Here is a 24384-nt window from a genome sequence, read left to right as displayed (position 1 = left end):
AGAATATCTTCAGACCCTTTCACTTTTTTCACATTTTGTTATGTTAAGGCCTTGTGCTAAAATAAAAGGTCATGATGTTTTGTTGGAAGGGGAACCTTCAGCCTAGTCTGAGGTCCCGAGCACTCTGGATAAGGTTTTCATTAAGAATATCTCTGTACATTGCTTCATGCGTCTTTCCCTCAGCCCTGACCAGTCTCCCTGTCCCAGCCACTGTAAAACACCCCTACAAAATGATGCTGCCCCCACCATGCTTTACTGTAGGGCTAGTATTGGGAAGGTGATGAGCAGTGATGGTTGTCCTTCTGGAAGTTTCTCCCATCTGCACACAGGATCTTTGGAGCTCAAACAGAGTGACCATTGGGTTCTTGGTCAACTCTCTTACCAAGGCCCCTCTCTCCCCCGATTACTTAGTTTGGTCGGGCAGCCAGCTTTAGCAAGAGTCTTGGTTGTTCCAAACTTCTTCCATTTGAGAATGAGGGTATGTTCAAACGGCCTATTTTCGGCCGTTTTCGGGCCGTAAACGCCCGAAAAATTGGAAGCCTCCAAACATCTGCCCATTGACTTCAATGGGAAAAACAGCGTTCTGTTCTGATGGGCCGTTTTTTTTTTATAGTGCAGGACACTTCTTGGGACGTTTTTGGAGCTGTTTTTCATAGACTCTATTCAAAAAAGCTCCAAAAACAGCCGCGAAAAACACAGCGGATGGCTTCAAAAACGTCTCAAAATCAGGAGCTGTTTTCCCTTGAAAACAGCTCCGTATTTTCAGACTTTTTGAGTTTGTGTGTTGACATACCCTTACGGAGAGCACTGTGCTCTTGGGAACTTTCAGTGCAGCAGAAATATTTTTGTACCCTTCTCCAGATCTGTGCCTCCACACAATCCTGTCTCTGAGCTCTACAGGCAGTTCTTTCCTTCTCATGGCTTGGTTTTGCTCTGATATACATTGTCAACTGTGAGACCTTATATAGGCAGGGGTGTCTCTTTCCAAATCATGTCAAATCAAATGAATTTACCACAGGTGGACTCCAATCAAGGTGTAGAAACATTTCAAAGATGATCTAGAGAAATGGGAGGCCCCCAGAGCTAGATATCAAATGTCATAGCAAAGGGTCTGACTGCTTATGTCCAATGCAAAATTTGAGGTTTTCATTTTTAATATATTTGCAAAAATTTCTAAATACTGTTTTCACTTTGCCATTACGCGGTATTAAGCGCAGAATGTTGGGGAAAAACGTGATTTTTTTAACATTTTTGTACAAGGCCTCAACATAACAAAATGTGAAAAAAGTGAATGGGTCTGAAGACTTTTTTAAGTGCACTGTATGGGCATATTATTTATGCGACCACCAACAATTTTACTGCATCCTATACTCAACCATAAATGGATGTTTTGCCCGGGCTTATGAGACATAATAGGGTTAGGTCATATAAACATTTGTAAAAGTTTTACAATATAAACTTTTTGCGCTTTAATGCTATGCGTTTCCCAAGAAGGTTAAAGTATAATATTGACTACTGAATCGTACATTAACCCGTTAGTGACCGCCAATACGCCTTTTAACGGCGGCCACTAACGGGCTTTATTCTGATGCATGTGCCTTTTTACGGCACTGCATCTGGATAAAGTAAACAGAGCAGGGAGTGTCAAATCTCCCTGCTCTCAGCTGCTAGAGGCAGCTGAGGGCTGGGAGCGTCCCTGCTCTGCAGGGTGAGATCGATATTAGTATCGATCTCACCCGTTTAACCCTTCAGATGCGGTGCGCAATAGCGTGCACCGCATCTGAGTGGTTTTGGAGAGAGGGAGGGAGCTCCCTCTCTCCCCACCGACACACGGCGATACGATCGCCGAGTGTCTGTGTCTCTAATGGCAGCCGGGGGCCTAATAAAGGCCCCCAGGTCTGCCTGGAGCGACTGCCTGCTAGATCATGCCGGAGGCATGACCTAGCAGATGCCTGGCAGTTTTAAACGGACAGGCAGTAATACACTGCAATACAAAAGTATTGCAGTGTATTACAATAGCGATCGGAGAATCGCATATTATAGTCCCCTAGTGGGACTAGTAAAAAAGTTAAAAAAAAGTTTAAGAAAGTTAATGAAAAAAAAAAAAGGGAAAAAAAATGAAAAACCCAGCTTTTCCCCTTACACAATGCTTTACTAGTAAAAAAACAAAATAAAGTAAAAAAGTTACACATATTTGGTATCGCCGCGTCCGTAACGACTATAAATCTATAACATTATTTAACCCGCACGGTGAACGCCGTAAAAAATTGAATAAAAAACTATGGAAAAATTGCTGTTTTCTGTGAATCCGGACTTTAAAAAAATGTTATAAAAAGTGATCAAAAAGTCGCATCTACTCCAAAATGGTACCAATAAAAACTACAAAAAAAAAGCGCTCATACAACTACATCGGCGAAAAAATAAAAACGTTACGGCTCTTCAAATATGGAGACACAAAAACAAATCATTTTGGAAAAAAATCGTTTTTACTGTGTAAAAGTAGTAAAACATACAAAAACTATACAAATTTGGCATCGTTGCATTCGTAACAACCCGCTGAATAAAGTTATTGTGTTATTTATATCACACGGTAAACGCCGTTGATTTAAGACGCGAAAAAGAGTGGCGAAATTTCAGGTTTTTTTCTATTCCCCCCCAAAAAAAAGTTAATAAAAGTTAATCAATAAATAATATGTCCCCCAAAATGGGGCTATTAAAAAGTACAACTTGTCCCGCAAAAAACAAGACCTTATACAGCTATGTCGACGCAAAAATAAAAGAGTTATAGCTCTTGGAATGCGACGATGGAAAAAACGTAAAAAATGGCCTGGTCATTAAGGTCTAAAATAGGCTGGTCATTAAGGGGTTAAAACACATTACACTTTACTATGTTTACATTATAAATAAGACTTTATTGTACCTATAACTATCAGTTGTAAGTCACAAAAAGACAGAAAAAGTGTCAATGTATTGTTAGAGGTGTGTGTGTGTGTGTGTGCGTGTGCGCGTATTTTACAGGCTAAATCTATTCTCATCTTTTTCCATTGGCTCCAGAAGCTTCAGCCTTGCTGTAAAGTACAGAGTAATTGTAACTTGTCTTTGCAATATTGAGAATGATAGGTTTTCCTGCAGTCTTTGCTTCTATTGTACAACGTGATTTATTTTAATGGCTTTTTAGAGATCTTTAAATGTGCTTACTGTATGTCCTACAAAGAAGTTAAAAGAACACTTACTAGATCATGAGAAAGGTTTAAATGATTAAACACTGCTTGTGGGTATAGTGAGGATAAACTTGTGCCTGATCGCATCCACTTATACAGTCAGTGATTGAAATAAAGGATGAACTTCAAGGAAAAATAAAGTAAAAAATGAAAAATCACAATGTCCGTACATTGTATAAAACGGAGCATTCTCTATATTGACGGTTACAATCTGGTGTCCATAATGTAGCAGCGTGTGGCTGATAACTCTCCACGATATTTTCTTTTTTCCTCTCCTTACACACGTTAGCGTGCAGGCGGGGCAGAGACTTGGCGTGCACCGATTTTACTTGCTAAATGCTGTTTTTATACCTTAATCTTTTTTTGAGTACCAATAAACCTTGAATTTTTATGGCATGCTGTTGGTGCTCCTCTATTGTAAGTTCTCTCAAATCAGGTCTGTTTTAAGTGCTTGAAGATAATGACATCGTATGATTACCTTTCCTTAAAGTGTAGCTAAACGTTTGACAAACTTCTGACAAGTCATAGTGACAAGTCAGAAGTTTGGATTGGTGGGGGTCCAAACACTGAGACTCCCACCAATCGCTAGAATGAAGCAGTTGTAGCGTTCGTGTGAGCACTCAGCTGCTTCGTGTCTGTTCGGCTTTTTTCGGAAAGTCGATGTATCGGAGTACGGGCCTTTCTATTGAGTCCGTACACCGATACATTTAATGACATGTCAGAAGTTTGTCAAACGTTTAGCTACACTTTAATGTGGAAAAAGAAAGGGATTACACGCTCAGGACGTTGAACTTGTGTTTGTGGACTCATTTGGTCGTCTGAGCGGCTAAGTATATATTTCTATAGTTTGCAGGCGGTGAATTGAATGTGACAATGTTACCATGTCCAGAAAAAGAAAAGCATGTTACCGGACAACAGTAGAAATAAGCTATTTTACAGTTTATAGATCTATTATAAAAACTCAACTAACCAGACACAAGTGAAATAACAGCATGGGAAGTGAATGGATTCCAAAACAAATTCCTAAAAGGTCATATAGCCCCACTAAAGACCCAGCCGTTCACTATCAGGGTATAAAATCAGCAATCTTTATCAAATCATAATAAATGTAAATAGGTCAAAAACTAGGAGATGACAAATATTAACTGTACATGTATTTTAGTGATTTATTCACATTGGGGGAGCACTAACAACACTAGTATTGCATTTTAATGTGCTTTGTGCCAGTATAGAATCTAAGCAGTTAGGGATTGGGCATCCGGACCCCTGGGTCCCTACCAATATATAAAGCTCCGAGTTTCATATGCGATTATGTGAATAAATCACTAAAATATATGTAAGTACAGTTATACGGTCAAACAATTAGTTTTTTTTTTACGTCACCTGGTTTTTGACCCATTCGCATTCAATGCATTTAATATGATTTGATAAAGATTGCAGAATTTTTAGCCTGATAGTAAAGGGCTGGGTCTTTTTTGGGGCTAAATGTCCTTTTAAAAATTTGAGATCGATTAAAGTTCCTAATTCTGGTTATCAAGGTGTTTAAATATTTTTCATTCGAATATTTTCTTGGTTGTATCTCTGCCCTGTGCAGCATACGTCTGGTGGACCTGGTGTTGTTTTCTCACCAAGAAAATTGGTAAAAATTCTTTATAAATCTTCACAAGTCTTGAGCCTCAACCACTTATCCCAATACATTTGTGTCAGAAAAAGTGGGGTACGGGTTACATAAACATGGCGTTCGCTCTGAACCCTATATTTTTTTTATTTTATTATTTTATTATTATTTATTATTTATTATTATTTTATTATTTTATTATTTTATTTATTTTTTATGAATTGCACTTGATCAGTCACTGATCATATTTCACTATCTCTGACATCACATGGACAAGATAGCATTGGTGTGGGTCAAGGTGCTGGGAGTCCAACTGGTCACCACTAGAATGAAGGTGCCACAGTGCTCTTCTGAGAGATGTGCCCCTTTAGCTTATAGAGGCCACTAAGAAATAGTCAGCGGGAGCAGGGTGAAATCACTAGTACCCAGGTAAGATGTTACAAGTGATTGAAGACTGGTATTGGTACTTTCTTAGAAAGGTTGTGCCGATCAGATCATTGAATAAGATGCAGATGTTCAGAGGAAACACCTCCTCCTCCATTCAGTCTGAATCCCACATAACGGAATAGGATCTGTTAGAATCCATTTATTAGGCTACATATAAAAGACAAATTCTTAAAGGCCTCTGATCGTTGAGAATATGTGACATCTCACACTGGAACAAATCTTGTGTAATTTGGAAAAAGACTGGACAGTCATGATATGTCAATCCATCAAACCTTGGTAAGCAAGTATTTCGTCTAAGAAACCTTCCCACCAAGACTTGACCATTTAATATGTCATGGATAGGAAAACACAATAAAATACAACAATTTCACATATGAAATGTACAAATTACCGTATTTTTGTCTGCACAATAAAAATTTTGAATTCATAATCTGTGTGTGTATTTTACAAATGTGATCTTTTCAACCATAGCAAAGACCTGAGTAAAGGTGCATGAGTAAAATTCAGTGTTATTGACGACTCGTACATCACACCACGAGTAAGTAATCACTTTGTATTGGGGAACGGATGTCAAAGGAGTTTGATATATCACGTTAATGAGAGCCCTCTGCTACAATGCAGTAGAAATCAGTTTTCTCATCTTAAGAAGCATTTAAGAAAATGTCATCCTTCATTAGTAGATTCGTCAATCAGATACCACAGTTGACTCAATAACATGCGTCGCTGTCAATTGTCGCGCTCCACACATTTAGAAAATAAACAAATCACACTTTTCAAACAGTAAAAATAAGTCTATCAGAGTGAAGGCATTCTATAGATATCCTGAAGCAATCTACTGAAATGTATGGTCATAAAAAAAAAACAACAAAAAAACAACAACAACAACAACAACAACAACAACCTCTCCACAAAACTGCCAGCATTTATATAGCAGGGATCCGGACTTCCTGGACTAGAACAAATGCAGAAGGATCTCAATGTACTTCAAGATCATGCTACTAATGCCACTATGCTACTTTCATGAGAAATAGGCGAAGAAGATGCTTCTATATAAAGTGTGAGTGTGTATTTCAGATCTGGGCACAGGTAGATGCCCTTGAGAAGGAAAAAGCGTAGAAAACAGCAACTAAATGAATAAAGGGCACAGGGATGTCAGTTATGAGGAAACATTAGCAGAAGTTGATTTGTTTACCCATAAAAAGTGGGGAGGGGTAATGTAATGTAAGTAACAACAAAATTGGTTATAGCAATAATGTAAGTTGCGTTATGACAATTTTTTTAAAAATTTATAACAATTTTACGCATTGACCTAATCTGAAAGGGTAATTTGTTTCCTTATACAGCAAATTGTCTCACATTTTTACAGTTTGTAACAGTCTTCTGTATTAACTAGGGCTCAATTCCACTTTATCAACTAACCTTCCTCATTACTACCGATTTGAAGTTCACATGAAGTCATTGTATGTAATGTGAGAAGCTAAAAGTGAAAAGGTGTTGGTATTGCAAAGCTGCTTCCCAAACTTGTCCTGTTTCAAGAAATGAATGTTATTTTTTGAATAATTAAAAGTTATACAATTGTCCAATAAACTGTCTCTATTAATTCCTCATGGCTTCAAGAGCTCTGCTTGTTGTTATTTAGTAGGAACATTTATTGTATACTTGCAGTGAATATAATTCTGTCCATGGTCATGTGATGATCACACAGGTGCACGGCTCGTTACCGTTACAGTATGTGTATCAGAGCTGTGTCTACTAACGATCCCAGCACCTGTGTGCCCATCACATGACCATGGACAGAATAATATCCACTGGAAGTAATCTATGAATGTTCCTACCGAATAACAGGAAGTAGAGGTCTTGAAAACCGTGAGGAACACAGAAAGTATATTAGAAAATAGCATAACTTTTAACTACACAAGAAATAACATTAATTTGCTCAAACCGCACAATCCCTTTAAGGTGGCGTTAATATAGCGGGTAACTGTAGTGACAATCAGTTTACACAGGACAGGTATTACTTTTCTTTTTGATCTGGTCTGTTACGTGATAACGCCACATGTTCTTTTGCATTATAATTTAGGTGGGCGTCCAATCCTATGGAACAGGTATTTTGTATGTTCTATTTCTCCTATACTCTTTTATTGTCTACCATATGCAATATGTTTTTTTTTTTTTATATCTCTTACACTGTTTTGTTCAATTGATTTGTAGGAGAGGGAGAGATAAAAAAAAGAGAGAGAGAGAGAGAGCAGGTGAGGTGTCCAGTCTCAAATATTCTAGCTTTGATCATCATATTTGGATATCTGATCAGATTAGTGGTGTTGAAAGTCCATACAGGAGAGAAGATTTAGTTAGGAGCATAAATAATAATGCATTCGCTGCACATATCATCCACCTGTTTGAACGGTTATTCGTGGATGGCGAAGATTACATCCTCTATGGGGTTTACTTAGATAGGTCTGGTTGAACTCAAGATCTTCTGGATAACATCAATGGGGCCCCTTGAATATATCTACAAATGGATGAGTACCTCTGGATCCATGTGCATATATTTGATGTAATCTGATTTAAATAGCTACTTATTTGTAACGCTTCACAATACACTATCTTTCTCGTTACATGTGTTTGGTATTGGATTGTATTTATATGTAGGTCGTTTTTGTTGCCCTTGATATACTGCGTTCCTGCTGCGGTCTAATTACCTGGTCAGCTGACAGGTGTTTTTTATATTATTACATAATAGATCTTTACTTCTTATTGTATTTTGATAAAATGTGGTTGCTATTTGACCAGGGAAATGGTATCTACAATATCTTTTTTAATAAATCAAATTAAAATTTTTGGGATATTTAACTCATAGTTAATAAAAAAATCTTTTCTACTCAGAGTGTGCTGGTTTGGCCCGGGAATACGATCTTTTGTTTTTTTCCTTTTTTCATAGTTTTTACTCTGTCTTGGACAGCACCGTGCAAAATAGCCTTTGCCTTATCTGAGTTATTTAATTGGAAAATTGTTTAGTGACTTCATAAATAATAATGAATCGAGTTACGGTAAATAATATTGGAAAACACCTCAAAAGTCTGTAATTCAACCTTTACCTTGGGCTATTCCAGACCATAAAATGCCCTGTGACCAGCAATTTATGGTAGGGGTCTAATGCCTTCATTACTTCACAGGCATATTTTGTATTTCCTCCAGCTGTTCTATTTAAAAGTCACCTAAATAAAGCCACAGGCAACTGTAGTGCCTCATTCATTGTAAAGAGTTGATTAAAGGCAGGAGACACAGCTGGGGTTAATAACCTTGTTCTGCCTAAATATCCACAGAAATTTACAGCTCAAAAAGAGATCGGTCAATGACGCTTAAAGAGGCTCTGTCACCACATTATAAGTGGCCTATCTCCTACATAAGGAGATGGGCGCTATAATGTAGGTGACAGCAGTGCTTTTTATTTAGAAAAACGATCTATTTTTACCACGTTATTAGCAATTTTAGCTTTATGCTAATTACTTTCTTAATGCCCAACTGTTTTTACTTTAGACCAAGTGGGCGTTGTACAGAGGAGTGTATGACGCTGACCAATCAGGGACCAATCAGCGTCATGCACTTCTTTCTCTCCATTAATTTAGTCGGCGCATAGGGATCCTGCTAGATCAGTACGTGCTGTCTTATACTGACACATTAACGTTACTGAAGTGTTTAGACAGTGAGTAGACATTCCTTCCAGCCAGGACGGGATGTCTATTCACAATCCCGACACTTCGCTAACGTTTCTGTGGTACTTACAGCAGAGCAAGCGTAATCTTGTGAGATCACGCTGTAAATGACAGGTTACAGCGAGATTATGCTTGCTCTGCTTTAAGTACCACAGAAACGTTACCGAAGTGTCGGGATTGTGAATAGACATCCCGTCCTGGCTGGAAGGAATGTCTATTCATGGTCTAAACACTTCAGTAACGTTAATGTGTCAGTATAAGACAGCACACAGTGATCTAGCAGGATCACTATGCGCTGACTAAATGAATGGAGAGAAGTGTATGACGCTGATTGGTCAGCGTCATACACTCCTCTGTACAACGCCCACTTGGTCTAAAGTAAAAACACGCCCAGTTGGGCATTAAGAAAGTAATTAGCATAAAGCTAAAATCGCTACTAACGTGGTAAAAATAGATAATTTTTCTAAATAAAAGGCACTGATGTCACCTACATTATAGTGCCGATCTCCTTATGTAGGATATAGGGCACTTATAATGTGGTGACAGAGCGCCTTTACGTTTAACCCCTTGGCGACATCCCCCTAGCTGAGCACGCTCCATACTCAGCGGGTGACGGCCGTGTTATACAGATGACACCTCACTTCAACAGGCGGTATCAAAGATCACTTTGATTCCGCCCATTTAACACCTTAAATGCAGCGAACACACCATCATGCCCCCCCCCCCCCCCGCGACTTGATTGGCTGGCGGCTATTGTGGTCATGGCACCCTGGGGGCATAATGAAGGCTCCCAGGTTTACCATCTCTGTACTCCTTTAGTATTACAGTATATCATGCAAGCAATCCAACGATCGCTGGTTAAAGTCCCCTAGAGGGACTAATAGAAATAGTAAGTAACAGTTAAATTAAAAAAAAACTTTTCCCATTATCAATGCTAAAAAAAATGAAAAAGTTAACAAAACTGGTATCGCCACGTCCGTAAGAGTCCGAACTACCAGAATATAGCGTTGTTTAATCCGCTCGATGAACGCAGTGAAAAATATATATGAAACATGCAAATAGCTGTTTTTTTGGTCACCTTAGCTCTCCAAAAAATTTAAATAAAAATTGATCAAAAAGTCGCATATACCCCAAAATGGGATCGGTGAAAACTACAGGTCGTCCCGCAAAAATTAACGGAGAAATAAATAAAGTTATGGCTCTCAGAACATAGCGACACAAAACATATTTTTTGCAAATAGTTTTTTTTTTTATAAAAGTGGTAAAACATAAAACAAAACTTAAATATTTGGTATCGCCATAATCGTATCAGCCTGTAGAATAAGGCACACATGTAACTATCGCCAAATGGACGCCGTAAAAAGAAAATGCCGTAATAATTTTTTTTTCCATTTCACCCCACAAATCATTTGTTTTCAGCTTCCCAGTAGATTATGCGGTACAATAAACGGTGCCATGAAAAACTACAACTTGTCCAGCAAAAAACAAGTCCTCATACGGCTAGGTCGAGGAAAAAACAAAGAGGTTATGGATTTTGGAAGGCGGGGAGGAAAAAACGAAAATTAAAAAACTCAAATTGGCCGTGTCTCTATGGGGTTAAGCAGTTTACCAACTTCTATAAAGTACAAGAAAGGCATCATTAAACCTTCACTGTAATCGATTATCAATTACTAACACTGGTCCAGCATTGACCCAAACAAGGAAGGGACAGAGCTGTACCCGGATGACACCAGTGTTAGGCAGCAGAATCCTTGATGCTTGTCCCCGCTCTGCCATATTATAGGAGCTACTGTAAATAGATGCCCGATAGTATAGACGACCCAACAGTACTGCGTTACACAAGACTCTCAGAACCACTTAATGGCTTTTTATGCGAGAAATAAAACATGGACCATGATGATTTGCAGCAACTTGCAGAAATTGAGCTCACTGGTATGTTCCACGGGAATAACAAGAGTCTTTTTCTCCCTCCTTCCCACCAGGATGTTGCTTTGGGGCTTTGCACTGGGCTGGATGTTGCACAGGACTGATTTTTATGTAAACCTTTTTATTTCTGATCTGTTATAGGAAATCTTAAATGACATCCTATATAAATTGCGGCTTCTTTTTGCGGGTACTGTCTTTTTAAATACAAGCTCCCATTATGTACACTTACGTATTGTCTAACAGCCGAGGTATCCAAGTTTTTCACGCTCATGAGCCACATTCAGGTATGACAGGTGGTCCGCAGATTGGGAGTTCAAGAATATCCTTCCCTGATATGACTAATAAAAATGAATCAACATATACATGATAATAAAACGGCAATGGTTTTGATTTCTGCCAGCTCTATTGCTTGTTACTGTATGGTTTCCACACTGCAGCAGCCTAAAAACTGGCACAAACATAGCAACCAATCACATTCCTGCGTTCATTTTCAGACATGTTCTGAAGTGGTTAATGTGGAGCAGCATGGACACTCTGAGCAGTTGTTTTTTTTTATGCACGAGGCCATTATGTGTGCCCAGGGCAGGAAATCTTACGAAAATGGATGTTGGAAATAGTGCATTATGGCACGTAACCAAAATAAAACATAAGATATTTATACTATTCCATTTTACAGTTTCAATTTCAAATGATCACTGGTAAAAGAGTATTATTAGAGTAAACTGATGTGATGACAACAGACTTTCTTAAAGGGGTTTTCCTGGACTATCATTAACATTAAGGCCCCATGCACACGAACGTGTTTTTGCGTCCGCAATTCGTCCGCAAATCCACGGGAGAATTGCGGACCCATTCATTTCTATGGGCCCATACACACTATCCGTGTTTTCACGGGTCTCCGCATGTCCGCAAATCCGTGCCGCAGAAACTCAGGACATGTCTTATTACGGCCCGCAAATTCGATGCGGACATGCCCATAGAAGTCAATGGGCCCGTGGAAAATGCGGGTACACCTCCGTGTGTCAACCGCAGTTTGCGGATTTGCGGAAGTGTTGCTAGGCGACGACCGGGAACGAGTTCTGTCGTCATCCTGTTTTACCCAGGCTTTTTTTTTTTCATCCGCATTTTGCGGATTACATACGGATGAACTGCGGATTACATACGGATGAACTGCGGAGGACATTTCACGGAACACTGTCCTGGAATTTGCGGACCAGAAAAACACTACGGTCGTGTGCATGAGGCCTAATGGAAAATCTTTAGGATAGGCCATCAATGTTTTGATCTGAGTAGGTATGACCCCCGGGACCCTCACCAATCATCAGCTGCATGTACAGACGAGCCGATGTCTCTGTAAAAAGATAGAAGAGACCGCTGCACTTACAGTACCCCCAAAGATCACACAATGTTTTGTTCCCCTTTAAACTGGTAAGAGATTAAAATGGACTATTTTATGAGAAGTCAACCAGATGTTGGTGCTCTATGGCAGTAGGTGCTGGGACCCGATACTTCTCAATACAATGGTGCCAACTGCAGGATCCACAATTGTCATGACATATTAGATACGTATGCCATTAAAATGACCAGAAGACCGCTTTAGAGTTACAATCGCAGCATGTGCAACCAACCGAATACCATTTAATAATCTGGTTTTAGAAAATGACAATAGGGATAAATGCATTACATGATTTGAGTGCAAACCTTAAAAGTCAAGTGCTTAGAACCTGTAAAGCTATTAATTTAGCTTAATTCTGAAGATGAAATGTCAAGTAAAAAATGGGCACGTAAATCTATTTGTGTTTCCTCCTCTAAAACCAAAGCTGATTATATAATAAGAAGCAAAATGTTTCTCGTAGTAAAAACCCAAGTGTTCTTTAAATATTCCCTTTTCACTGCCAACATGAATATACAATATCTGCACCATGACTAAATTACAGAACCATGGACAAGACAATGCTGCGCCAATATGCGTGATGTCTGTCTACCCGACTTACAGAAAACAAAAAGTTCACCTTGAAAGTGAAACGGCACTAGAAATTAATTCAAGCTTTATTGTTACTTTACAGGCTTCAGAAAAGAGCCAGCTCACAATATAATGATAGCGCTATATCTCGCGGCTGGCTACTGTAGCTGCAGATACTGTAGGCGTTTGGGTGATGGATGAGCAATAATGGCATTTCTGGGCATGGAAAAAAAATTAAGAGGGCTCAGTAAAGATGGCACTACCAGAGCGTGTCGGACGCAGGGTACAACCAATGGAGAATTGCTCTAGTAACTTGGTGATGATCATGGTTTCATTTAAAGAAAGTAGAAAGATAGATGGCAAAAATCAATAATATTCAGTCTGATCTTTGAAGCATTCGAGCAGAAAAAGAGCAGAAGAGGGATTAGGAGGAAATAAAGAGCAGAACGAATGAACACTGACGGAAGAAAAAGAGAAAAGAGGGGACAGGACCTCATAAGTAGTGGCTCACATATGTATAGTATATAATACTAATAATCAATGAATGGAATACAGGCAACAGAAAAACCGAGTAAGGGGCAATGAAAAGAAAATAAGGGGGGGGGGGTAAACCATTGTATAAAGTTCCTCCAATAAAGGCAGCAGTCTCATTACAGCAGAAAGTATGAGCAGGCGATCCGGCATCTAATGAGTCGGAGTACACTTAAAATAATGCAGCAGGAGGTGGAGAGAGGGCATCATTATGGAACCTGGATGTTGCATGGGGCACCGACTCGCAGACTAGAAACGCAATGAATTATTAAGATCTTCAAGCAGAACTGCAATCATTTCTGAATTAATAATTACTCTGTAAAATTCATCTATGTGAGCAGCTAAAGAAGCTTACAGCCATTTACTATAGATGTAAAGAGCTGCACAGGCAACAAGCTGAGATTCAGTAACTTATAAAAAATACATAAGAATACAAGATCTCATTGCGATTTTATTAGAATGTATTGTACTTAAAAACCCTTAACCACTAACACCCCCTACACATACATCCACAAACGTAAAACAAAAACTTCTTAGGGCTCATTCAGACGAGCGTAAAACTCGCCCATGTGCTGTGCAAAAATCACGCACAGCACACTGATCCATTGATTTCAGGAGTTTTCACGCAGAGAGTGTCCGTTGCGTGAAACTCACTGCATGTCCTATATTGGTGCGTTTTTTCATGCACCCAGACGCCCATTGAAGTCAATGGGTGCGAGAAAACCATGAACAGCACACGGATGCACATCCATGTGCTATGCGTGATTTGCGCATCGATTCCATTGAAAAAAAAAAGATGTGCTTTGCGTGCGCAAGAAAAATGCATGCCACTCGCACTGATGCATAACGCAACACACATGGACAAGATTAACGCGCGTGAATCTGATACGGTCGTGTGAATAGGCATGCGTTTTTTTCACGCACTCGCAAAGCACATCTTTTTTTTTTACAATGGAATTGATGCTCAAATTACGCACAGCACACGGATGTGCATCCGTGTGCTGTGCGTGGTTTTCATGAAAAACGCATCAATATAAGACATGCAGCGAGTTTCACGCAACAGATACGCGCTGCGTGAAAACTCCTTCATGTGTGAATGGCCCCATTGAAATCAATGGGTCCATGTGCTGTGCCTGGTTTTCACGCACAGCACACGGATGAGTTTTACGCTCGTCTGAATGCGCCCTTATTGTTCAATTGTTTGCTTAACAACATTATCTCTGTTTATGGCACATAGCTTATATTCTTCTAGTTCTTGCACGCGACACCAACATAATCACTGCATTGCACAGTGAATGTGTTCACTCACATAGGTCCCTATTTTAATCTCACCATGATTTCTTGTATATTTCTGTAATGTGTCCTTCTGCTTGTGCTAAAAACTTTCTATCTACCTGTACTCAAATGCAGTCACCCAACTGGTTGCTAGGCAACTTGAAGCACCACAGCATGCAAAATATACTAAAGGGTGCTGCAGGTATACTAATGTGTACGCAGTTACAAGCCTACAAGCACAAGGGGTGAGCAATTTTAAGAATGCGCCTTACCACTGCATACCAGACGCTTGCTTGTGTCCCCTCCTTGTCTTGTGCTGCAGAGTGATTAGAGCTGGTCTTAGTCAGCCAGGATCTTTTTTTTTTTTTTTTTTTATAATATAATTTTTTATTGTTGTTGATTTAAAAAACAAAATATTCCATACTACATAAGAAAAAAAAAAGTTAACGTTATATTAAACAAAATATTCTATAGTACAGACACTATCCCAAAAGTCAATGCTGAAAAATCAACAGTCATACCCTAAAAGCTTAGAAAATGTCGTGTGGTGAGGGGAGAAAGAGAAAAAAAAAAAAGAAGAAGATTAAAAAAATAAATAAATAAATAACTATAATAAAAAAAAACATTACTCCTTAAACAACTACTAACACATTTTAAACCAGCCCTAAGGTATTTTTCTGGTCGGGGGATAGTTCCATTATCCATCTGTTCCAGCTCCCCTTCCTCTTTACTTTGCGTCAAGTAATATGATCTTTCTAAAAACATCACTCTATTCACCTTCTGCTTCCATTCTACTTCCCGTCGGAAATCTTTTGAGATCCATTTATAAATGACAACCAATCTTGCCAGAAACAAAATCTTTCTAATTAGTATGCTACAAAAGACCGGTAATGCCAAAAAGAAATAGAATCGGTTTGATTGGAGCCTCTTTCCGAATTAATTTATTTTAATTTATAGATTTTTATTGAATTTTTGAATACAAATGTAACAAGAAAAAGTAGACAAAGCGAGCAATATTACACTTCATATCAGACACTTCGTCACACAAGAAGAAAGAAAAGAAGGGGGGGGCAAATCTTGGGGGGTAACTAAAAATAAAACTGAACCGACATGCATCAGACATAAGCATATACCTAATGAATGCAAACAGGACAATTTTTGCTGTGACATAGATCGTCTAGATCAGGGGTCTCAAACTCGGCCGGGTAAGTGGGCCGCATATAGAAAAAATGGGAAGTTGACGGGCCGCATTACTTTCAAATTTGATACAATACAAAATTATTGTTAATCAATTAGTTATTTGAACTACTGCCGCAGTGCCCTCTGTGGATGCTGCCGCAGTGCCCTCTGTGGATAAGGCCGCAGTGCCCTCTGTGGATAAGGCCGCAGTGCCCTCTGTGGATAAGGCCGCAGTGCCCTCTGTAGATAAGGCCACAGTGCCCTCTGTAGATAAGGCCACAGTGCCCTCTGTAGATAAGGCCACAGTGCCCTCTGTAGATAAGGCCACAGTGCCCTCTGTAGATAAGGCCACAGTGCCCTCTGTAGATAATGCAACACACCCCTAGATAATGCCAGTGTCCTCTTCAGATACTGCCACACACCCACTTGTAGATAACGCCACAGTGCCCTCTTCAGATACTCCAACACACCCACTTGTAGATGGCTGCCACAGTGCCCTCTGTCGAGGCTGCCACAGTGCCCTCTGTCGAGGCTGCCACAGTGCCCTCTGTCGAGGCTGCCACAGTGCCCTGTGTCGAGGCTGCCACAGTGCCCTGTGTCGAGGCTGCCACAGTGCCCTGTGTCGAGGCTGCCACAGTGCCCTGTGTCGAGGCTGCCACAGTGCCCTGTGTCGAGGCTGCCACAGTGCCCTGTGTCGAGGCTGCCACAGTGCCCTGTGTCGAGGCTGCCACAGTGCCCTGTGTCGAGGCTGCCACAGTGCCCTGTGTCGAGGCTGCCACAGTGCCCTGTGTCGAGGCTGCCACAGTGCCCTGTGTAGAGGCTGCCACAGTGCCCTGTGTAGAGGCTGCCACAGTGCCCTGTGTAGAGGCTGCCACAGTGCCCACTGTCGAGGCTGCCACAGTGCCCACTGTCGAGGCTGCCACAGTGCCCTCTGTCGAGGCTGCCACAGTGCCCTCTGTCGAGGCTGCCACAGTGCCCTCTGTCGAGGCTGCCACTGTGCCCTCTGTCGAGGCTGCCACAGTGCCCTGTGTAGAGGCTGCCACAGTGCCCTGTGTAGAGGCTGCCACAGTGCCCTGTGTAGAGGCTGCCACAGTGCCCTGTGTAGAGGCTGCCACAGTGCCCTGTGTAGAGGCTGCCACAGTGCCCTGTGTAGAGGCTGCCACAGTGCCCTGTGTAGAGGCTGCCACAGTGCCCTGTGTAGAGGCTGCCACAGTGCCCTGTGTAGAGGCTGCCACAGTGCCCTCTGTAGAGGCTGCCACAGTGCCCTCTGTAGAGGCTGCCACAGTGCCCTCTGTAGAGGCTGCCACAGTGCCCTGTGTAGAGGCTGCCACAGTGCCCTCTGTATAGGCTGCCACAGTGCCCTGTGTAGAGGCTGCCACAGTGCCCTCTGTAGAAGCTGCCCCAGTGCCCTCTGTAGAGGCTGCCCCAGTGCCCTCTGTAGAGGCTGCCCCAGTGCCCTCTGTAGAGGCTGCCCCAGTGCCCTCTGTAGAGGCTGCCCCAGTGCCCTCTGTAGAGGCTGCCCCAGTGCCCTCTGTAGAGGCTGCCCCAGTGCCCTCTGTAGAGGCTGCCCCAGTGCCCTCTGTAGAGGCTGCCCCAGTGCCCTCTGTAGAGGCTGCCCCAGTGCCCTCTGTAGGGGCTGCCCCAGTGCCCTCTGTAGAGGCTGCCCCAGTGCCCTCTGTAGGGGCTGCCCCAGTGCCCTCTGTAGAGGCTGCCCCAGTGCCCTCTGTAGAGGCTGACCCAGTGCCCTCTGTAGAGGCTGCCCCAGTGCCCTCTGTAGAGGCTGCCCCAGTGCCCTCTCTAGAGGCTGCCCCAGTGCCCTCTGTAGAGGCTGCCCCAGTGCCCTCTGTAGAGGCTGCCCCAGTGCCCTCTGTAGAGGCTGCCCCAGTGCCCTCTGTAGAGGCTGCCCCAGTGCCCTCTGTAAAGGCTGCCCCAGTGATGTCAGGGGCTTGCCCAGAGCTGGAGTCCCAGGCAGAGCGCTAGTAGGCTCTTCCTGGGACTCCAGCTGTGCTCCTGACATCACTGGGACTCCTGCTCTGGGGAAGCCCCTGACATCATAGTCGATGTATGGACAGCGATGTCAGAGGCTTTCCCAGAGTCCCGGAGCAGAGCCGATAATAATAATAATAATAGCGCTCTGCCCGGGACTCCGCTCGAGGGAAGACCCTGACACACTGTTCATATATGGGCAGCGATGTCAGGGAATTCCACAGAGTCCCGGAGCAGAGCCGATACTAGCGCTCTGCCCGGGACTCTGCTATGGGGAAGACCCTGACACACTGTCCACATATGGGCAGCGATGTCAGGGAATTCCACAGAGTCCGGGAGCAGAGCCGACACCAGCGCTCTGCTCCGCTCTGGGCAAGACCCTGACACACTGTCCATATATGGGCAGCGATGTCAGGGAATTCCACAGAGTCCCGGAGCAGAGCCTGTACTAGCGCTCTGCCCGGGACTCCGGCTCTGGGGAAGCCCCAGACATCGCTGTTCATATATGGACAGCGATGTCAGGGAATTCCACAGAGTCCCGGAGCAGAGCCGACACCAGCGCTCTGCTCGGGACTCCGGCTCTGGGGAAGCCCCAGACATCGCTGTTCATATGTGGACAGCGATGTCAGGGAATTCTAGAGTCTCGGAGCAGAGCCGATACTAGCGGCTGTGTCCCGCAGGCCGCAGATGACAGCCCCAGGGGCCGCATGCGGCCTGCGGGCCACGTGCTTGAGACCCCTGGTCTAGATAAAGGACTTATCGTATCAAAGAAGGATTGGAGAACACATTAATCAAACACCCATTTGCCAGGCGTACAACTATAAAAGGGGGAAGTATAAAGTACATATTGACAATATAACATGTAAGAGACCCCAAATTAATTTAGAAATAGATGCTACTACTCCACTCCAGTATCTATGTAGCTTGGGATAACGCCACAACAAGTGGATGAGATCCGCTTGATGTATACCGCATTTCTGACAATTATCGTTATTCCTTAACCCCATAACCTTTAAGCGCTTCGTTGTATAATAAAGTCTATGATTGATCATAAAACAAATAAATCGGTGATCGTGATTGAATGATGCTCCTCCGATAGGTTTATGAACTAACCCCCAATCGATCCTAATACCAGGATCCTTATCCCATTTTCCTTGTGATTTAATATGATTTCCTTCCTCCCTTAAAAGGAATTTTTTATTTAGTGAGGACAAAAGTCCTTTCTTACTTTTTAAATATTCTAATGATTGAAAAGATGTAAGAACAAACAGTGATTTATATTTAACGGCCAAAAAAGGCAGGTTTCATTTGAAAATATCAAACCGTAATCCAAGGACCTGCAGTCTCTGCAGTTCTGTAAAACTTTTTAGCTGTGCATTAATAAATAAATGTGATCTTCTTTTCATGTGATGCTTTTTCCAAAACAAAGAGTCCAGGAGGCCGTCAAACTCACCAATATTCCTATTGTCCCATAGAGGAGTGACTTCAATAAAAATACTAATTTTTTTCAATGAGTTTGACAGCATCCCGGACCCGCTGCTGGTTATCATAAATAGGCCCATGTCCCAAATCAGGGGAATTCAGAAACCGGGCTTTTAGAGCTTCAAATATATATTAGACCATTTGTCCCCTAGAGGTTTCAACAAAAATCTATTAGCCCCCAGGCCCTCCCAGTCCCGGAACTGTTGGAACTGAGAAGCTAAAAATCACTTCCTCCAATCAGGAAGGGCAAAGCCCCCTTTGGTCACCGGTAAGGTAAAAATAGAGTTTTTAATGCAATTTTTTTTCCCGTTCCAAATTAGGTCATTAGAGATAGCTTCTACAGTTTTACATTTTTTTTCCCCCGGTAACTAAATCGGACAGTTGGAGAATTTTTTTTTTATATTTTAGTTAAAATAAACATTTTGATCAGTGCAATTTTTGCAGCTCTGGTCAATGGTAACTTATTCTATACTTTACCTTTCCCCCTCAAAAATGCGAACAGAGGAAACATACTCGGTGTAATGTAGTCAGCGGGGTCCCTAGAAATTTTTACGCCTAAATATTCAAACACCTCAACAGAGTTCAAGGAGGAAGTATGTTCGTGGTTAACCTCAGCCGAGATATTTACCAAACTAGATTTTTGACAATTTGAAGGCCAGCCCGCTCACCAAACACTTGGTATATCTGAATTACATAGTCAACCGAAGATACATCCCCTATAAACAGAAGAACATCGTCTGCGTATAACGAGATTTTATTGACCTTATTACCCATTCAAAAACCCACTATATTCTCGGAGGTTCTCATCTTCATTGCCAAAACCTCAATTACTAAAGTAAATAAGAGAGGGGATAGAAGACAACCATGCCGCACTCCCCTTTCTAAGTTAACGTAAGCGGATTTCTGACTATTCATGCCTACTATGGCCTGTGGTTGCCTATCTACAGTAATTGAATCCAATTTATTAATTTTTCCCCGATAGCAAAATAACCCAAAATCCTAAAAAGAAAACACCATTCGACTGTATCGAAAGCTTTCATAGCATCGATTGAGAGAATTGCATCCTTCTTAGCATACACTTTCCCGTATTGTAAATTAGCAAAGACTCGGCGGACATTCTTTACCATAACCCTGCCCGGAATAAACCAAAGCCTGGTCCGGGTGAATTATACTATTCATTACCTTCATCAGTCTGCCAGCCAGAACCTTGGCCAACAGATTGACGTCCGTATTGAACAGTGAAATCGGCCGATACAATTCTGGCAAGAGAGGGTCCTTATGTTTCTTAGGGATCACAATAATTTCTGTGGCCTCCATAGATCTGGGAAACCCACCTCTAACATAGGAAAAATTATCTGTTTTCACTAGAATAAGGATTCATTTATCCTGGTATAACTTATATAGTTCAAATGGAATTCCATTTACCCCCACAGCTTTGTTTCTTGGCGTTTCCAGCAAGGATGCTCTCAATTCCTCCGATGTTATCGGGTAATCTAATATTGATCTATGTTCGGTATCAATATTAGTGAATTCCATTCCATCCAGATAACTATCTATGCTATCCTCAGAATATTTTAACCTAGAGCGGTACAGGTCTTGATAGAATACTCTGAATTCTTCTACTACTTCCCTAGCGTCGTGAACAAGTTGCCCCTTAACATTCTTAATGGAGGAAACAGAATAAGAAGGCCGTTGGTTACTTACAATATGGGCTAAAAATTTACTTGATTTGCTGGCCTCAAAATAGTATTGTTTGAAAAAAAATTCTGATTGTGCTTCCTCCTGTATCAAGTTTTCATATTTCATTTGGGAGACTTTCCATTGAGATTCCGTAGCTTCTGAAGGATTATCTACATATTGCCTTTCCCTCTCCTCTAGTTGTTTTTTAATAATATCTCTTTGAATATAGTGGGTTTTCTTAATAATAATATTTTGATTTTTGAAAACAATTCCCCTAAAGAATGCTTCTAGGGTATCCCATAATATTGCTCAATCCGGGTAAGCCAAGTTGGCTTCCAGAAACACTGACAATTCATTATCTATCTTGTGGAATGGAATTTTCACCAAGACTGATGACAAAATCTTACATACCTTACTAACCCGTCTCGGGATCAGATCAAGCTCAACCATAAGAGGAGCGTGGTCTGAGAACCCACGCGGTTCAGAAGATACTTTCTTTATATACTTCAACATTGGTTCAGTAATGAAGGTAACATCAATTCTTGACATTACCTCCCTAGAACATGTAAAGCATGAAAATTTCTTAGCATGGGGGTTTCTCATCCGACATATATCAAGCCAGCCCAATTAAGATGTTAAACCTATTGACTTAGTTGCTGACCTATGTGATATTATTGGATTTTTCCTGAATCGATCTAACTCGGCATCCATGACTTCATTGAAATCTCCAATTATTAAGAAGGGGCATTTTTGTTTCTATATCAAATATTGCGAGACTACCTTGATCACACATGATGAAAAGGGGGGGGGGGGGGGGAGATGTATACTGCTGCAAGAACATAGGCTACTCCATCAAAACACCCATAAAGGATGATATACCTTCCTTCTGTATCGAGAAGGGTTTCATAAATCTCAGCATCAACTTTCCTATGTATTAATATGGAAACTCCATTGGAAAAAGACGTGTATACCGAATGGTAAGACTGAGCTATCCAGCCTTTCTGAAAGCTGCTAATTTCATCTTTGACCAAATAGGTCTGCTGAACACATAAAATGGCGGGGAGGTAATTCCTAATTAAGTTAAAGATTGCATACCTCTTTAGTCTTGCAGCAGCCCCCCTAATGTTCCATGACACTATTTTAAGCATGGTTCTTCATAAATGGCCAACAGAAGAGAGAAAAAAAAGAAGAAAAGGAATAAAAAAGAAAGATCCTCTCTCTGTCTGACAATTCCCCAATCTGCGTTGAGAATTGCCCTTTTCGGGCAGTTTTTTAGCCGGCATATTCAGGGCATTTATCTTCGATACATAAAAGCTCCAAAACTCAGGAGCAGCTCAGCAGCTGCGGCAGAACTTATCAACAATGAAGAGACTCAACAGGGAAGGAGGAACTCTGCAGAGATAGTAGAGCTCCGCAGCAATGAAGGAGCTCAGCGGCGTTGGAGGAATTCTGCAGCCATGGAGGGCCTCGACAACAGTGAAGGAGAATACCGGCAATGAAGGCACACAGCTGAGGTGGAGTCACACGGCAGCCGTGGAGGAGCCCGGCAGCTATGTTGGAACTCGGCAGCAATGGGGGAACTCGGCAGCAATGGGGGAACTCGGCAGCAATGGGGGAACTCGGCAGCAATGGGGGAACTCGGAAGCAATGGGGGAACCAGCAGCAATGGAGGCACTCTGCAGCAATGAAGGAGTTCAGCAGTAATGGAGGAACACAATGATTGCTGAGTGAATGCAGTACAATGAAATTAGCATAAAAAACACCTAGGAATCTTAAGCAAACACTGCAGTTAGGCTGGGTTCACACGACCTATTTTCAGATGTAAACGAGGCATATTATGCCTCGTTTTACATCTGAAAATAGGGCTCCAATACGTCGGCAAACATCTGCCCATTCATTTGAATGGGTTTGCCAACGTACTGTGCCGACGACCTGTCTTTTACGCGTCGTCGTTTGACAGCTGTCAAGCGACGACGCGTAAATTGATTGCCTCGGCAAAGAAGTGCAGGACACTTCTTTGCAACGTAATTTGAGCCGTTCTTCATTGCATTCAATGAAGAGCAGCTCAAGATTACTGGCGTCAAAGACGCCTCGCATAATGCGAGGAGGAGCTTTTACGTCTGAAACGACGCAGCTGTTTTCTCCTGAAAACAGTCTGTCTTTTCAGACGTAAAATACAGTTCTCGTGTGCACATACCCTTAAGGGTATGTTCACTCGCAGTAGCAAAATACGTCTGAAATTACAGGGCTGTTTTCGTCTGAAATTACAGGGCGGTTTTCGCCTGAAAACAGCTCCTGATTTTCAGATGTTTTTGTAACTTCTCGCGTTTTTCACGGCGTATTTTACGGACGTTATTGGAGCTGTTTGAATGTCAATGAAAAACGGCTCCAAAAACGTCCCAAGAAGTGACATGCACTTCTTTGACGCGGGTGTCTTTTTACGTGCCGTCTTTTGACAGCGAAGCGTAAAATTACACCTCGTGGGAACAGATCATAAAACCCATTGAAAGCAATGGGCAGATGTTTGTAGGCGTAATGGAGCAGTTTTTCAGGCGTAATTCGAGGCGTAAAACGCCCGAATTACGTCTGAAAACAGTGCGTGTGAACATACCCTAATATGGGAGCAGGTAGATCTAAGTAGTGTCCCACTTGGAATACACTTCCAGCATACTCCTCCAGCCCCATCAACAGCCACCAGAGTCCCATAACAATCTTGCCTGTGCATACTGAGTCCTGCCGAACCTCACCCCATACCTGCAGCAAACAATGTGCTCTGAACAGGTGAGGAGGGGAGAGATGAGAGAGCTCACGGAACACACCCGCTCACATGATCACCCAAAACACAGATAGGTTTGTCAGCAAGGATCTTAATGTTTTTGATCACAGGAAGCACAGTGTGATCATTAGCATCTTAGAAGGAGGAATGAAGATTTTCTATCTCCTTGGCCATGTTATTGTTGCGCAAATTTAATTTTTGTCATTTTTTTCTATTCATCCAGGATGCATAAAAGCTGTATCTCGAAAAGCAAAAAAAAACTTTTTAATAAAAAAACTATTAAAACGTTGCTTCAAATAACAGAAGTTGATTTTGAAAAATAAAATTGTGTGCAAAGGTTTTCATAGCCTTTAAGGGCAGTGTTTCCCAATCCAGTCCTCAATGAACCTCAATAAGTCATGTCTTATCGACTTTCCATAGAGAAAACCTGTTAAGTAAATCCCCAATATATGACCTGTTGGAGTTCTTTAAACACACTAAAGAGCCCTTTTGTACACTTCCAAATTTGTATTTTTGGTCAATTTTCCATCCACCTGATTTCTGCCAAAAATAAGAGCCCATTATAGAGAAGTAAAGCAGATATG

The 24384-nt window shown here is 41.7% G+C and overlaps 1 protein-coding gene across 2 annotated transcripts in view; it reads right to left on the bottom strand.

Annotated features, from left to right (window-relative positions):
• PC (pyruvate carboxylase) overlaps window positions 1-24384 on the bottom strand; it is a 417282-nt gene that overhangs the window by 54815 nt on the left and 338083 nt on the right. The window lies entirely within an intron of this gene.

This window comes from Rhinoderma darwinii, chromosome 9 (genome assembly GCF_050947455.1).
Source record: "Rhinoderma darwinii isolate aRhiDar2 chromosome 9, aRhiDar2.hap1, whole genome shotgun sequence".
Lineage (NCBI taxonomy): Eukaryota > Metazoa > Chordata > Amphibia > Anura > Rhinodermatidae > Rhinoderma > Rhinoderma darwinii.
This window is presented reverse-complemented; position numbering and strand designations above follow the sequence as displayed.